This window comes from Anser brachyrhynchus, assembly GCF_964034855.1.
Source record: "Anser brachyrhynchus genome assembly, chromosome: 4".
NCBI classification, from domain to species: domain Eukaryota; kingdom Metazoa; phylum Chordata; class Aves; order Anseriformes; family Anatidae; genus Anser; species Anser brachyrhynchus.
In genome coordinates this window covers 19,765,284-19,779,919 of record NC_137698.1, presented here as the reverse complement: position 1 = coordinate 19,779,919, position 14,636 = coordinate 19,765,284, and the positions used below count along the sequence as shown (strand labels likewise).

The 14,636-nt window shown below is 35.3% G+C and overlaps 1 long non-coding RNA gene across 1 annotated transcript; it reads right to left on the bottom strand.

The window, feature by feature from the left end:
• Positions 1 to 5,812: 5,812 nt before the first annotated feature.
• Positions 5,813 to 14,038, bottom strand: LOC308193997. Its single transcript, XR_013950163.1, has 3 exons — positions 13,600 to 14,038; positions 8,831 to 8,880; positions 5,813 to 5,899 (listed from the first exon to the last, which is right to left on the bottom strand). It is a non-coding gene; the product is annotated as an uncharacterized lncRNA (long non-coding RNA).
• Positions 14,039 to 14,636: the final 598 nt, after the last annotated feature.

The window sequence follows — 14,636 nt, the reverse complement described above, 5'->3', positions numbered from 1 at the left end:
CAGGTCTGTATGATGAGTTCCATTTTTAAACTGATTATCATGCTAACAGCGATTAAACAGGAAAGAAAAATATTCACTTGGCCTTTCCATAAACTACAGCACTGAGAAGTTAAAGTCAATATTCCCAAATCAAATCCTTGAATTGGTTTGCCCTCATTATGAGGTTGCTTAACTTTCTGGACCAATATCCTGACTTTCTATTGAAAGACAGGTTGATATGGAATAGATACACGAAACCTGTCCCATCATGACATAAGGATGCTCTCAGCATTGAAAAATCATCAAGTTGAGTAACTAAAAAAAAAATAAATAAATAAATAAAAAAAGGCAGTTCTATTCAAAATGCTATTAACTTCTTGGGTATTTCACCTATTTCTTACCCTGGAAAGAATAGAAACAGGCTTAAAAGAAAAGAACCTACCCAGGAACCTACCCAGTCCACAAACTTACATCATATATATTTTACTACAGGTATCCTGTGTCTGGCTTTTTTTACTTGTTTAATACACTTATATTTTTATGTGTAACTGGGTAGTTATGGGTAGTTATGTCTCTGCTGAGTAGAGCATTGCTCTCACTTTGCAGCAGTTATTCTTTGCATCTGAATTTATGGCCCATGAGTAAACAAGGTATAAGGAATCTGGGAAGATAATATTTTCATCTATGTACTGAATATAGTGTGTTTTTGTTTGTTTGTTTGTTTGTTTGTTTTTTCCCTTTACGAGTCCTGATATTCAGACAAGTTTCTGTGACTTTCATTGAAACTCAAAGGCTCTGAGGGAGCCCTTGATCATGACTATGGCTCCTTAACCAGGAAACTTTTCTTATTCTGGATGATATTGGGAGGTATTCTGGTTGACCCGAAATTCTTAATATACTGGTGACTTAGTACAATATAGGACTCTTCAGATTTTATAATTCTTCTTGATGTTAAAGTGTCAAACAAAAGTGCTACTGGTATGTTTCTTAAAGATTTTCTTTCACACAATTTGAACGTGGTTTTAGGAAGTGTCTCAGATTTTCACAGCTAGTGCTGCCCTGCTCAGAAACATTCCTGTATTGCTTCTGCAATGTAATGTTTCTGCAGATTAAGTGGTGATAAATTGCCAGTGGATTTTATATGGGTAAATAGAAACCAGTAGATATACCACAGAATAAATGGTTAGTGGGAACAGTAAGACCAGGAAGAAAAACCAACACTTGTAAAAAATCTACAGGATCAGTTTATAAGACAGTAAACACCATATAACAAGTTTCAGTTTGAACAGAACTCTACTTTGTTATAGCTTATAATTTGAGGATCTTCTGATATTCAAATTAAATTACAATAGCTGCAAGCTGTGTGCAGGGCTGTTAAAGCTACTTGGTTGCAAAATCAGGGGATTTGATGATGTATACATTTTTTCCCTTCAGGAAAAATTACCAGAAAGGTAATTATTAAGAAGTTCTATGCTGAAAAATAGTCCTTTCAGCTGCTTTCATGAGAGATAAAAGCTCACTTTAAGGTGAAGGGGTTATAGTAAGGAAAGAAAATTAATTAAAAAACAACAACAAAAAAACACGATACAGCAGCTGAAGAATAGTTAGAACAAAATTAAATCTTATAATTAGAGGGGGAAATCATTCTACTTTTGCAAGACATATGCTATTAAAATATTTAAGTCATCTCTTGATTAATTCACTGGATGATGTGAAGATTATTACAAAGGTAATAAATCAGTAGATTAATACATATTCTGCAGGGATACATGAAGTAGGATTGAATGAAACTGCCAAGTTCAATAGGACACTAGTTAGCCCCTATTCACCATATTGGGTCTAGAGCAATGTAATAGTTTTTTTTTTTAATTTTTTTTTAAACAAGTGATTCTAAATTATCATCCTGTGTTAATAACTCCACATCAGGGAAATATAATGATTGGAAACAAGCTTCTGCTTCAAGTAGTTTTGGCAATTATTCTAAGTATTGCTTCCTTTCTGAAGCAAACGTCTTTACGTCTGGTAAATTAATTATCTCAAATATTTGAATAAATGTAACATTTAAATTTATGCAAGATAATTCAATAATTTATTTTTCCTCCAATGTATATGTCTTATGTATTTTTGTTACATTTATGTAGCAACTATGCGGACTCATGTACTATGATTTTAGTAGTAAAGTTCTAGTCCACTTCCTATATGAAAAATATACAAAGGTAGGTAAATTCTTAAGGCATACTTTAGGGAAGGTACAAACCAACAGACCTGTAGAACTTGAAATACTTCTGCATTTTTTCTCTTCCAAGTTTTTAATGTTAAGTCTGAAAGGAAGAATACAGATGCAGTGAAAATTCATCTATCGCTTCTTGCTTGTTTACTACTGTTTAGTGCTGCTACTCAACATCTTTGCATAACTCATTAAAAGTAGAAAGTCAGTCTTTATAGCATTTTTGTCTAGCAGTCAATGTTTCCTTAATTTTCATTTCATTGACTCAATAGGGCTAGAATAGTCATAAGATAATGTGAAATGTGTGGAAAGAATACAGCTCATTGCCTATATCAGCCTGATTTTCTTCTAACACATACATGGTATTCATTTTACAATAATCTAGCCCTGTGTACAAAACTACATTTCTAGTCTGCAGAAGAATAATTGCATATTCTGTTCTAACAGTGAACATTAAAGTTTGCCTCGCTTTAACTTTTTTTTTTTTTTTAACTCTACAGAATTAATTCATGTGTATCAGACAGGTGGATGATGAGGAATGAAAGCACGAGGATTCTGAGGAGTAAGGGCTTTACAGTATGGACACCATAATTTGGTTCCACCTCATCAAAACGTTCATAATTTGGGCAAAAATTGTGACTTGAGTTCAGGTTTTCAAGTTCTCTATTGTCAGTTTTTTGTTGTTGTTTGGTTGTTCTGAAGCAGATAGTCTTGAAAAACAATCAGTTTTTGGCTTAAAAACAAACAAACAAGCAGAAACCAATGGTCCAATGCTATAAGCCTATGTAGTATTTAGTAACTACTTCTAAACAAATCTGATTAAGTTCCTATCCTCTCATTAGACAAAATAAAGTGGTATCTAATATTAGTTTTAGGCTACCATGAAAGCTGAATAACTAGGTTAAATAATCTATGACATTTTAAAAGTAGTGTATTGGTGTTTCTTTGCAGTTTTCCATTTATGACTAGTTATGAGGTTGTGTGATTACACTGAAATGTATGAATCAAAACTGATTTTACTTGAATGAATAAAGAACTCTCAAGACTTCCTTGGTATCAGAATTCAAATAATCAGAAAAAAAACACCTTACAGTGTGACAGGCAAATCTGCATGCAAAATGTAAATGATTGCCCAATTCCTAAGTTGCTGCAGATGTTTACAGTAATTTAGAACATAAGTTTAGTTCAGATTAAAAGGTTGTTGTTTTACATTTTCAAGGGAAAAAAAGAAGGGCCTTTGTCTTGGATAATGCTGACTTATAGTACATTGTATAACAGTAGAGAAAGACATGGAATAGGAAGAAAACTGGCTAGCAATGGGAAAAGCCTGAAGGAAAACCATACATTGTTGCCTTCTCATCCTTTTTCTTTCTTCACTTTACCTCTGTTCTTTATTCTTCTCGCTTACCTTTTACCTTTACATAGGATCCTACTGAACAAAATGTCCAGCATACAGCTAAACAAAAACATCATAAGATGGGTGAGCAATTGGCTGGCGGGCAGGGCTCAAAGGGTTGTGGTAAATGGGGCCACATCTGGCTGGTGGATGGTCACTAGTGGGGTCCCTCAAGGCTCCATTTTAGGGCTAGTCCTCTTCAATGTTTTTATAAATGATTTGGATGTAGGACTAGAAGGTGTTTTGAGCAAATTTGCCGACGACACCAAACTTGGAGGAGTTGTGGACTCAGATGAGGGTGGAAAGGCCTTGCAGAGAGATCTGGACAGATTGGAGAGCTGGGCAATCACCAACCACATGAAGTTTAACAAAAGCAAGTGCCGGGTCTTGCACCTGGGACAGGGCAACCCTGGCTCTACGTACAGACCGGGCGAAAAGACACTGGAGAGCAGCCCCACAGAGAGGGATCTGGGGGTTGTGGTTGACAGCAAGTTGAATGTGAGCCAGCAGTGTGCCCCGGCAACCAGGAGGGCCAACTGTATCCTGGGATGCATCAAGCATGGCATTACTAGTCGGGGGAGGGAAGTGATTGTCCCGCTCTACTCTGCGCTGGTGCAGCCTCACCTCGAGTACTGTGTGCAGTTCTGGGCACCACAGTACAAAAAGGACATTAAACTGTTGGAGAGTGTCCAGAGGAGGCCGACGAAGATAGTGAAGGGCCTAGAGGGGAAGACATATGAGGAGCGGCTGAGGTCACTAGGCCTGTTCAGTCTGGAGAAGAGGAGGCTGAGGGGGGACCTCATCGCAGTCTACAACTTCCTCGCGAGGGGGAGTGGAGAGGCAGGTGACCTATTCTCCGTAATCACCAGTGACAGGACCCATGGGATTGGTGTTAAGCTGAGGCAGGGGACGTTTAGGCTGGACATCAGGAAGAGGCTCTTCACTGAGAGGGTGGTTGCACTCTCAATAGGCTCCCCAGTGAAGTAGTCACTGCACCAAGCCTGTCTGAATTTAAGAAGCGATTGGACTGTGGAGTTAGTCACATGGTCTAAACTTTTGGGCAGACCTGTGCGGTGCCAGGAGTTGGACTTGATGATCTTTATGGGTCCCTTCCAACTCGGGATATTCTATGATTCTATATCTTTTACCTTTCTTGCATGTTGTATTTTTTTCGTGTACTATTTCCACATTGTCTTTTTCCATCTCACATAAATTACTCATTATTTTTACTGACACTTGTTTCATGCCATTTGCCCATCCTGCCCAAGTGTTTTGCTGCACTCTAAACACTTATGTCAACACCAGGAACCTGTAACCTTCTTTTAGTGTGCATACATACACCGCTACTGAATATAATGAAAGTACATCCATTGGCATATGGTTTTGAGCTGGTTAAATAGCTGAAAAGAACAAGTACATTTACGAATGCAACCACTAGTGTCGTCAACTAAATTATTAGTCCTCCTGGGCTTCCTTAGTGTTCAGAGAAAATTAACAGTGTAAGAGAAAATTAACAGCTTGAGGATCCAGAATCGCCTTAAACTATAACATCCTTAGTTCTCTTTTTTAGCTATGGAAAAGTGGAGAAAACATGCTGGCTGGAGAAAATCAGCTGGCTAAATCATTTGGATAAACAAGCTCCATGGAGCTGGATAGTGGGAATGCCTGCTGATGTAACAAGTGGCTATGAAGAAACAGGTCTTGGCAAGCCTTCCAAACTTTGCAAATGAATACAGCTTTTAGAATATCTGAGCATTCAAATATATTATTTTTCCCCAAATCAGAGTATGTATGCACAAATCATACTAGAGTAAGATATGTAATTTCAAATAGTTTAATCTGAGTATCTTTGCTTCAACCTTTTTTTTTTTTTTTTAAAGAAATCACATGCAGGGCAGATTACAATACGTCTCTTTAACATTCTTAAGAAACTAAATTGAGAAAAATATGAGAATTTATGGAAATATATGGATACCCGCACGTTACATTGAGCAGAGAAGGGTGATACTTTCCCCACCTTTCTTTAGAAGGTCTTATTCTCCTATATCTAGAGAAAATCATACCCTTCAGACATGTCATGTATTTGTCTTATTCTGCTCATTCCATTCATCTGTGTTAAATGGCCTCAAACTTTGGAGTTATAGTTTGTTACAAAGTTTTATATGACAAGTCTCTTACAAGAACCAGAAAACAATTCAATATTCACATACCTTTAGCATTCTTCATTTTTTATTCTAAGATGTCTGACAAATTGGAGACTTTAGGATGAAAAAGGGTATGTGAAACAGCTGGCAGGCCTAGAAAAGAAAATTCCATTTAGTCGTAGAAAAGTGATTTTTAAAAGGAAAATAATTCCATGGATAGCAATCAGATAATAAAAATACTCAGACTGGGAATGGGATACTGGAGTTTAAGTCCTATCAGAACAGCAACACTTTTTCTTAACCTTAGAAATTTTCACATACACAGATATATTATGATGGAATGATGTTTTAAAGCAGAACAGCATAGATTTGGCTTTCAGTGCCTCAACTTGCTCCATTAAGTAACATATAATTCTATATCATGTGAACAGAATCAGGGACATGAACAGATGCTCCCTACACTGAAATTAAAATATGACTTTTAAGCTTGGTAAATTACAAAATCATACTGCCTCAGAAGAAAGGGAACAAAAACTGTTTATCACGAAGGTACAGACTCTCCTTCAGTACAAAATGAATTGCAAAGATCCTGCCCATCTCTAATTCGTTTGGCATGAACTGGAAGAGATCCAGATCTATAAGTAAGCCATTTTATTCACCGTTTATATGAGCTAATGTAAGAAAGATTATTTAAATTAAGGTAGCATGGTGATGCATTACGTCTGGCCACACCTTGAAGGATGCATGTAATTAAAGTGAATCAGAGAAGATTAATATCTGTTGGATTTTTGTTGCTGTATTTGTCAGTTTTGATTGAGTCTACACTTTAATTTAAAATGAGTCAATGCACCATTTCTAAAATAGTCATTTGTGATCTATACTAAAGATTATAAGTGTAGTACTAAGTATTTACAAGAGGAATTAAGTTCCTGAAGTTTGACCATCTGGGAATGAAGCAGAGCAGCAATACCTAGTAAGCCTGACCAAACTAAAACCAGAGATGACGCAGCCCCATATTTCAGGGTATGGTAAGTCTGTCAAGATGTCTGCCTGACACATATTCAACACAAAGTTTGATCTTGTACATCTAGATAGTGTCATGACTCCTCTGTTAACATTTCAGACTCTTTACTCCAAGAGTGAAATGGGAGTGGAAAGATGGGGGTTGGGGGGGGAGGGGCGCCACGCAGAAGGAAGAAAGTGCAGGAAAAAAAATCAGTAAAAGGGAAGATGAGTATAAGAGGATATTGAAAGTCAATGTCCAGGAATCCAGGAATGGACAAAGGGAAAGAAGATTAAAAAGTCAAATTTAAAGACATTGTTGTCTTTTAGCATAGTTGCCCAAAAGCAGCAAAGTTCTTGTTACTGTTCCTTCAGACTTTATCAAACTATTTATTTTGATTGAAATGAGGAGGGACTGAAAATAAAAACGTAGTGGAATTAGGTGGTTTCTATGCCTATCCACTTAAATAACTGGCAGAAAAATCATGGTTCTGCTAGTAATTGTTTTAAATACTACTATTCGAAAAATAGGGGTATCCTGCAATAAGTGTTGAATTTATTTTGTGGATATAAAAAAAAAAAAAAAGAATGAAAATATAAAGTATTTACCAGTCATAATCCACACCAGACTAACATCCTGATCAGTTCTTTTTCTCAAAAAATCTTAGTTGTTACATTTTATTTTTTTTCTAGGACTGTATTTTATTGGAATCTTATACATTGCATACTGGGAGATTTGGAAATTAGACTGGAGATAATAAGATTCCACTGAGACTTTGAAGAGAAAAGACAGAAGTCAGCTGGTTTTATTGAAAGCTGAGCTAAGTGTGAAGAGAAATTAACAGACCATTTCCTTAATGATCTGGTGGAGGATGATTACTATTGAACAGACACATTAGCAAAGTTGGTAAAAGTAGGGAAAGAGCAGTGGCAACTAATTTTGCAACTGACACAAAGTTGGAAAATATCATTAATACTGGAAAGTTAGTAATAGAGGGACCACTCTTTATTGGCATCTCCAAAATAGTATTGGCTTTGAGTTCACTGGCTGGGATGCAAGGAAGAATTTGGTGTTTATTGACTACTGAGTAATTATAAGCTATCAATGCAACAAGACTCTGAAGTTTTCAGGTACCTATCAAAACACATAATGTGAGATATTTTCAGTTGAGATGAGGGAGTATTAACAGTCTTACAGATGGCTGTAGTGAGAAACTTTCTGGTATACTGTCTGTAGTTCCAAATATTCTTAGCCTCCCTTACAGAAGGAGATAAGAGTTGAGTTTTTAAGCCAAGCATATAAATTGTCCAAGGACAGAAAAAGTAAGTTGTGCACCATAAATCACAATCATTTACTGAATATCAAAGACATTATATTCTGATATTTCAGGTCAGTGACATTGGTTGTGGCAAGAACCGAAAATGACATGACATTAGGCCATGCATAATTTTGTGTTTTGATCAAGTATACACTCCATTTCTCTTTGTTTCCAGCTCCACAAAGGTTTTTACTGCATCAGGGAAAAGAGAGAGGGAACAGGAGAACTATTTAAACTAAATTCTGGCACAAGGAGAAGTATAAACTGGCCATAAATAATAATAAAAAAGTCAAAAGAGATTTTTAATCATCAAAGGATTGATCCTGTAACAGTATTTAAATGGTCAATCTGAAGCAGAAAGCCTCTTTCACTGAAAGGTAGGACTTCAAAAAGATTAAACAGTATATTTCCTTGTCATATCAGGGACTAAACTGGATAAACCTCACAGTTTTTTACTTCCATAAATAAGTATGTACAGCTGGAATTATTTCAACTATTTTCTGATGTCCTAAACACATACACTGAACTGAGGTCTTATGGACTCTAAGGATAACCACATACCGTCTGGTGCCTTGTAGAATATGGTACCACAAAATCCATGTCACATGGTTCTTTTTCTGTTTCCAGTGCTGATTTGATGCTCTTTTCCTTTTCACTGGACAGGACATTGGAGTTGATTATATGTGGCATGCATAGTTAATGAAAATCCTGATTATTAATAAGGTTAGAATTGCAGAATTGTACACTGTTATCCACAACTTACCAAATACTGAGACACTGATGTTTTCCTCTTTCATTCTCATGACAGCAAATCTAAAAAGGAAGAGAAAGTGGCACAAAATTAAGTTGTTGAAAAAGTTTTTTTTTTTTTTCATAAATTTAGATGATGGTGTGATTATAATACTTGTGATCACAGACTTGCTATAAATTAAAAGTGGTCATCAGAATTGCATTTGTCACTTCACTGAAATGTGATTGTACTAGCTATAGTTCTTTTGATAATATAATGAAAACCCATTCTGCAAATGGAAGGGGCTAGCCTGGGAAAAGGAATTTTCTGCTCATATCTTCTACAGTGTTGTTATGATGATTGTCATACTCTTGGCAGACTATCCTTAAGAGTTTTTTCTTTATATATAAATCTAGAATTATAGGCATCTAAGGAATAAAGAAAACAGATTCTTTTTTTCTTGTATAATATCTGGATAGTATTTTGAAAATAAAAAGTTTTGATTTTTTTTCTCTACATATAATAAGTAATGTGCAGTCTGAACTGTTGCATCCTTATTAGAATATTTCAGAAGCAGAAACAGAAACACAAGAAGGTTTAAGAAGGTTTAATGATGTGATTTTTTTTATTTTTTTATTTTATTTTATTTTATTCTATTTTTACAGAATAAGCAGGATTTGTCTTCTTTCTTCTGTGAAAGGGGAATGAGATTAAGTCCCAGAAATGGTGCACATACAGATCCATGTATGTGTTCCATAATCTAGAATGACTGTCAGAGGCTGTGTGCTAGTTCAGTTTTCCACAGAGCCATTCTCTATTTATTTCTCAGTTTCTCACCAGGCTCTTAGAATCTGAACTGAGCAGAATTTTTGATTCCATAGCATAGCATATAATGTCATTAAGATAATTAATATTTATATATATATTACTAATAGGTTCTCTTAAAATTTTCACTTGTTGTGGAAGAATAATTTCAATCCAGAGTTCCCATATATTCTAAGTCCTACAGTAATTGTTTGTTGCTTTTTTTTTCCAGGGGGGTTCTGAAGGAAAAAAAATAATAAATACACCATGCATTAAGAGTGGATATTGCACAAAAATGTAGTAATCCTATTAGTATTGGCACTTTCAGAGCTAGGGAAGTCTTGCATCATTTTTCTCTGCAACTTGTGTAGAAGGAAAAACGTCTGGAAGATTGTGTAAAGAAAATGGCAAGTGAGCAGATGAAAGCGGAGGGAGTTTTCTTCCTTTCTGTGACTCCTGGACAGGTGCCTTTATATTTTTGCTACTTCTTCAGGTAGAAATCCAATATGTCCCATAGGAACATGTGAGATCTTGACTGAGGAGGAAGTGTTTTTTAAGGGGAATTTTAGATGCATGTTTACACCTATAGGTTTTTGAGCAAAAACACAATGCTAGCAATGGGAAAGCAGACTGATAATGATGTAACCCAACTCTTGTGTTAACAGACAATTGTGTACAACAGTATAGATTTCCAAAAAGATTTTACATATAATAATACTCTTCAACAATCATTCATTTGTTATGGGGCATAGCAGACACCTGACTGAGTAGTGAATGAAAAAGAAAAGTATCCATTGATTACTGCAACTGATCCTGACACCGTTTTATATACAGAGGTCTCCATGGCCTTGTAATAACTCTTATCCACAGTTATTGCATTGCCAGACTTGGCACTGAGCCCCATATCTGCTGATTCAAGAGCATTAAATATTTATGTTAAAACAAAGAAAAGAAAAGCTAGTCAAACAAATCTTGCATTCACTTGAACGAATACACTGACCGCTTGTCAGTACAGTAAACATGTATTCAGCAGCATCATAACTTTATAGTCCCCTTTTACTGATGTCTCTAACTGGTCTTTCTTTGCTCGGTGACAGAAAGACACCTGAACAAACATTCTTCCCAGCTGTAGTATTATGTGATAGATAAGGGACTCTTTCCAAAATAAGACAGCTATTCACTTACAGGTAATGGATTTTTAGACAGAGACAAGATAATAATTGCAGATCTGATTTGGTATGAAAGGGTAGTGAAGTGTTTTGGAAAAATCTGTAAAAGCCCTATGGAAAACTATACTTCGGACAACTAAGGGTATAAGTTTCAGAAGTAAGCACAGTGGTGTATAGGTGCTGTGAGATGGTTGGTGCCATAAGGGACAACCCTTGTGATCCCATAAACACCATCTTTACAGAAAGATCCTGGCAAAAATAGAAAACTAGGACATGTAAAGTTAAATATGCAGATGGGCTAGCCATAAAAATGTATCAAACAAGTTTTTAGCATTCTGCTAGGGTGCCAGAACTCTAGGGACAAATTGTTATGGGAGTAAAGATTCAGATGATTTGAAAAGGGACTTAGAGAGTCATCAAAAGAAGGTGGGTTTTTTTCAAGACTTGAAGCTGATGACCAGTAAACATGTACATGATAATTCTAGCTGATATTGTCTTATGTCCATGTTTTCAGCCTTCTAGGTATTATACAAAGTTGAATGACTGTTTAATTGTGTAATGAAATAAAGATGTCCCACTAGATCATTTGGAGAAGAGATGCCCAGATTTGCAAGAGAATCAAGTATATGTAGACACACATAGCTTGAACTGCAATATAGCAATATCAAACGTGATTACTTTTGCCAGGCTCATTAATGACAATGTTAGTTTCCTCCTTCTTAAAATGTGTGAATAAATAAATTTTTTTTTAAAAAAAACACAACAACATAACTTTTCTTTCCATCTAAACTCCCCCCAAACATAAGAACAACAGTAAGAGCAAGTCTCTGGCGACCATTAAGCTGGTTCCAATTCCCTGTAAATACAGTATTTCTTGTACTACAGAAAGAACTGTTGCATTGTAAAAAGTATTTTTTTGACTGATTACTTTTAAAGAGTAACAGGAATATGCTGAGAAGGAGATGAAAACTGTGTACACAGAGAGTGAGAAAAAATCTCATATATACATATATATATACACACACACACACACACATATGGAAGTAGAAAAGAAATCCTGATTCACCACTTTTGAGCACCATGATGAAATACCCTGCACAGAGTTATTGCAATTAGACAGAGTCAAGCTGGCTGCAGGTGCAAAGCAGTATATCTATGAATGTGTGGTCCTGTGTTTAAATAAATTAACCTCTCTAAAAACCTGCTTATAGGTTCGTCAGACTCTGTAAAGCTGAACTTAAGAGAGCTTTCCAAATTCAAGCCAGACTGCACAGAGCCATGTGAAGGTAGCAGATCTGTGGATGGTAGGCTGAATGCCTCTGCACTCTGTAAGGTGTCAGAATCTCTGAAGGAGATGGAAGTAACCCAATATACAAATGGCATTCTATGGGACAAAGGAAAAAAAGACAGTTAAGTTGTCAATATTCATAAGCAAAATCACGCTGATCTATTATGTCCTGCTTAGATTGCCAATTATTTGAAAGGTAATGTTATTGCTCTGAATGTTGCAAATCATGATAAAATACTCCTTATGGGAAATAAGTTAATATTTGGAAAAAAGGAATTAGGCAGCCAAACCAGCAATATAACATGTAGCAAACTATTACTAAGCTATGTATAGACAAAAATGCAAAATGAACTCATGGGATAAAATCCCAAGGACTTCTGGGAGTACTGTGAATTAGAATTTGATGGGTACGTGCTATGCTGTTCGCTGATTTTGGCAACACTTTTATGATATGCCATACCAATACAGCTACAATGCCAATGAAGTTGTCTGAACCTGAAAGCACATGACACTTTTTACACTATAACACTAATTTACGATGACCATTTTTATTTGTTTTATCTGTCTTATCTGTTTTATCATGTCTTATCTGTTTTATAGGCAACAAATCCAGATTTCACATGCCCAATATTGCTTTTATGAGCCTAGAGATTGTCTGATCAAATGTCCTAAGTAGTACAGTCAACAAATAGGGGATGTCAATAAATATACCCATGACTTTCATTGCCACATTTTTTTTGCTTACTAAAATTTTATACTGAAACCACGGATATTGTTCAGGCTCATAAAATGTATAGTCACCTCTGAGTTTCCTTCATATACTTCCTAACAGTCTTTAACAATACTATAAGTCTTAATTAATTCTTCATGTTTTTAAAGTTCCCTGTGGCACAATCTAACCTTTCTATTGCCTCTTCTGCCTAATTTAGGGATAGTTTCTGTCCTTAAATTGTTTTTTGAAATTATTAGGTAGTGCAAAAATGCTTGTACTTGGAAAGAAAAAAAAATCTTCCTAATAAATTGCAGTTTTATGCTCATTTATTTTAACTGTAAGTATTCCTGTCGTGACCAAACTAACCAAAGAGAACACGTGAATGTGAAAATTATGGTTACATCATAATTATGTGAGTCTCCTTTTTACTTAAATTTTGTTATATGGTCTGAAATAGTTCAATTTATTGAATTGGAGCCTGTTCTTAGCCTATTAGTTTACTTAGTCAGTATTCATATACAGCCACAGCTTTTTGTGGGAAAGTTACATATAAGTTACATATAAGTGTAACAAGAAAAACTACTTTTGACAAACGGCTGATAAGTATGAGTCATGCAAACAGCTCTAAAGTTTTGCTACCTGCAAGGGTAAAAACCACTGAAACTGCAGTGAACTACCCTGATTGAAATAATGCTTTTTTTTTTTTTTTTTTTTTTTTTAAGTTCAATGATCACTGTAGATTCGGTATTCTCATCAGTGAGACTTACTGGCTATGAAACACAGTGATACTAATAATCATTAAAAAAAAACAAAAAAACATAATTCTTACCATAGCTAGTGAGAGGAGAGTGATATCAAGGCATTGTGAAGAGCCTGATTCAGTGTCAATCTATGTATTTCTCAAGAGGTAGTAAAATTCAGCACCAATGATCACTTTCTAGTAACATCAAGGAACACCAGGGTAATTGAGTCCTAGCCATCACAGGGAATCATGAAGTTGACAGTTACTCCAGAACGCTTTGCATATCTGTTCTAGCCATCCCTAGAAAACAAACAGACAAACAAAGAAAACACAGTCAGACACTAATTTCTCTATAAAAAATGATTTGTATGGGGAAAAAAAAAAAAAAGGCAACACCTAAAAAATAATAACATGCCATAGGAAAAGAGCTCCAGTATCATTTCCTGTGCTACTGATGTCTTCATCCACTATGAAGAGGAAAAGAATAAAGATTTATTATTCTTTATAATTCAACAGAAAACAAAATATATTAATGAACTATAATTCTGCATATTATTTTTGGATGATATCTTTGACTTTCAATAAAATGTACTGTTTGTCCACACTGACACTTTTTACATAGAACAGAATTAGTATATACTGTCATGATGAACTGGGAATATTAGAGAATAACAAGGGCATTGACTGAAGAATAACAAGCAAAATTCCAGAAAGGGTTCCAAAGGACACAGATATAAACAGTTGTAACATTAAACCTACCTATCTCCTTCACTGCTACCACATGCCACAGGTGTGGAATAGGTAAAATTATATAGTGAGGGAGTGATGACAGATCTTTATCCATGCATCATTCCCACTGAATTGCATATTTGCACGTTTTATTTATTTAGGTATTTTTGTTATTACTCTTGGACATGTTTCAACAAGTTAGAATTTCTAATTGACTTAATGGAAACATTCTGAAAAAAAAAGTGTTCTGAGAAAAAATGCATTTGACATTTGTCTGTTTTTCTTCTTATTAGGTGCATTTGTATGAAAAGCAGAGAACACAGAAGTTCATTTGGTTCCAAGATCTATTTCCCACCTGAAGTCATAATCAATTCCATATTAACTAATTGAACTTC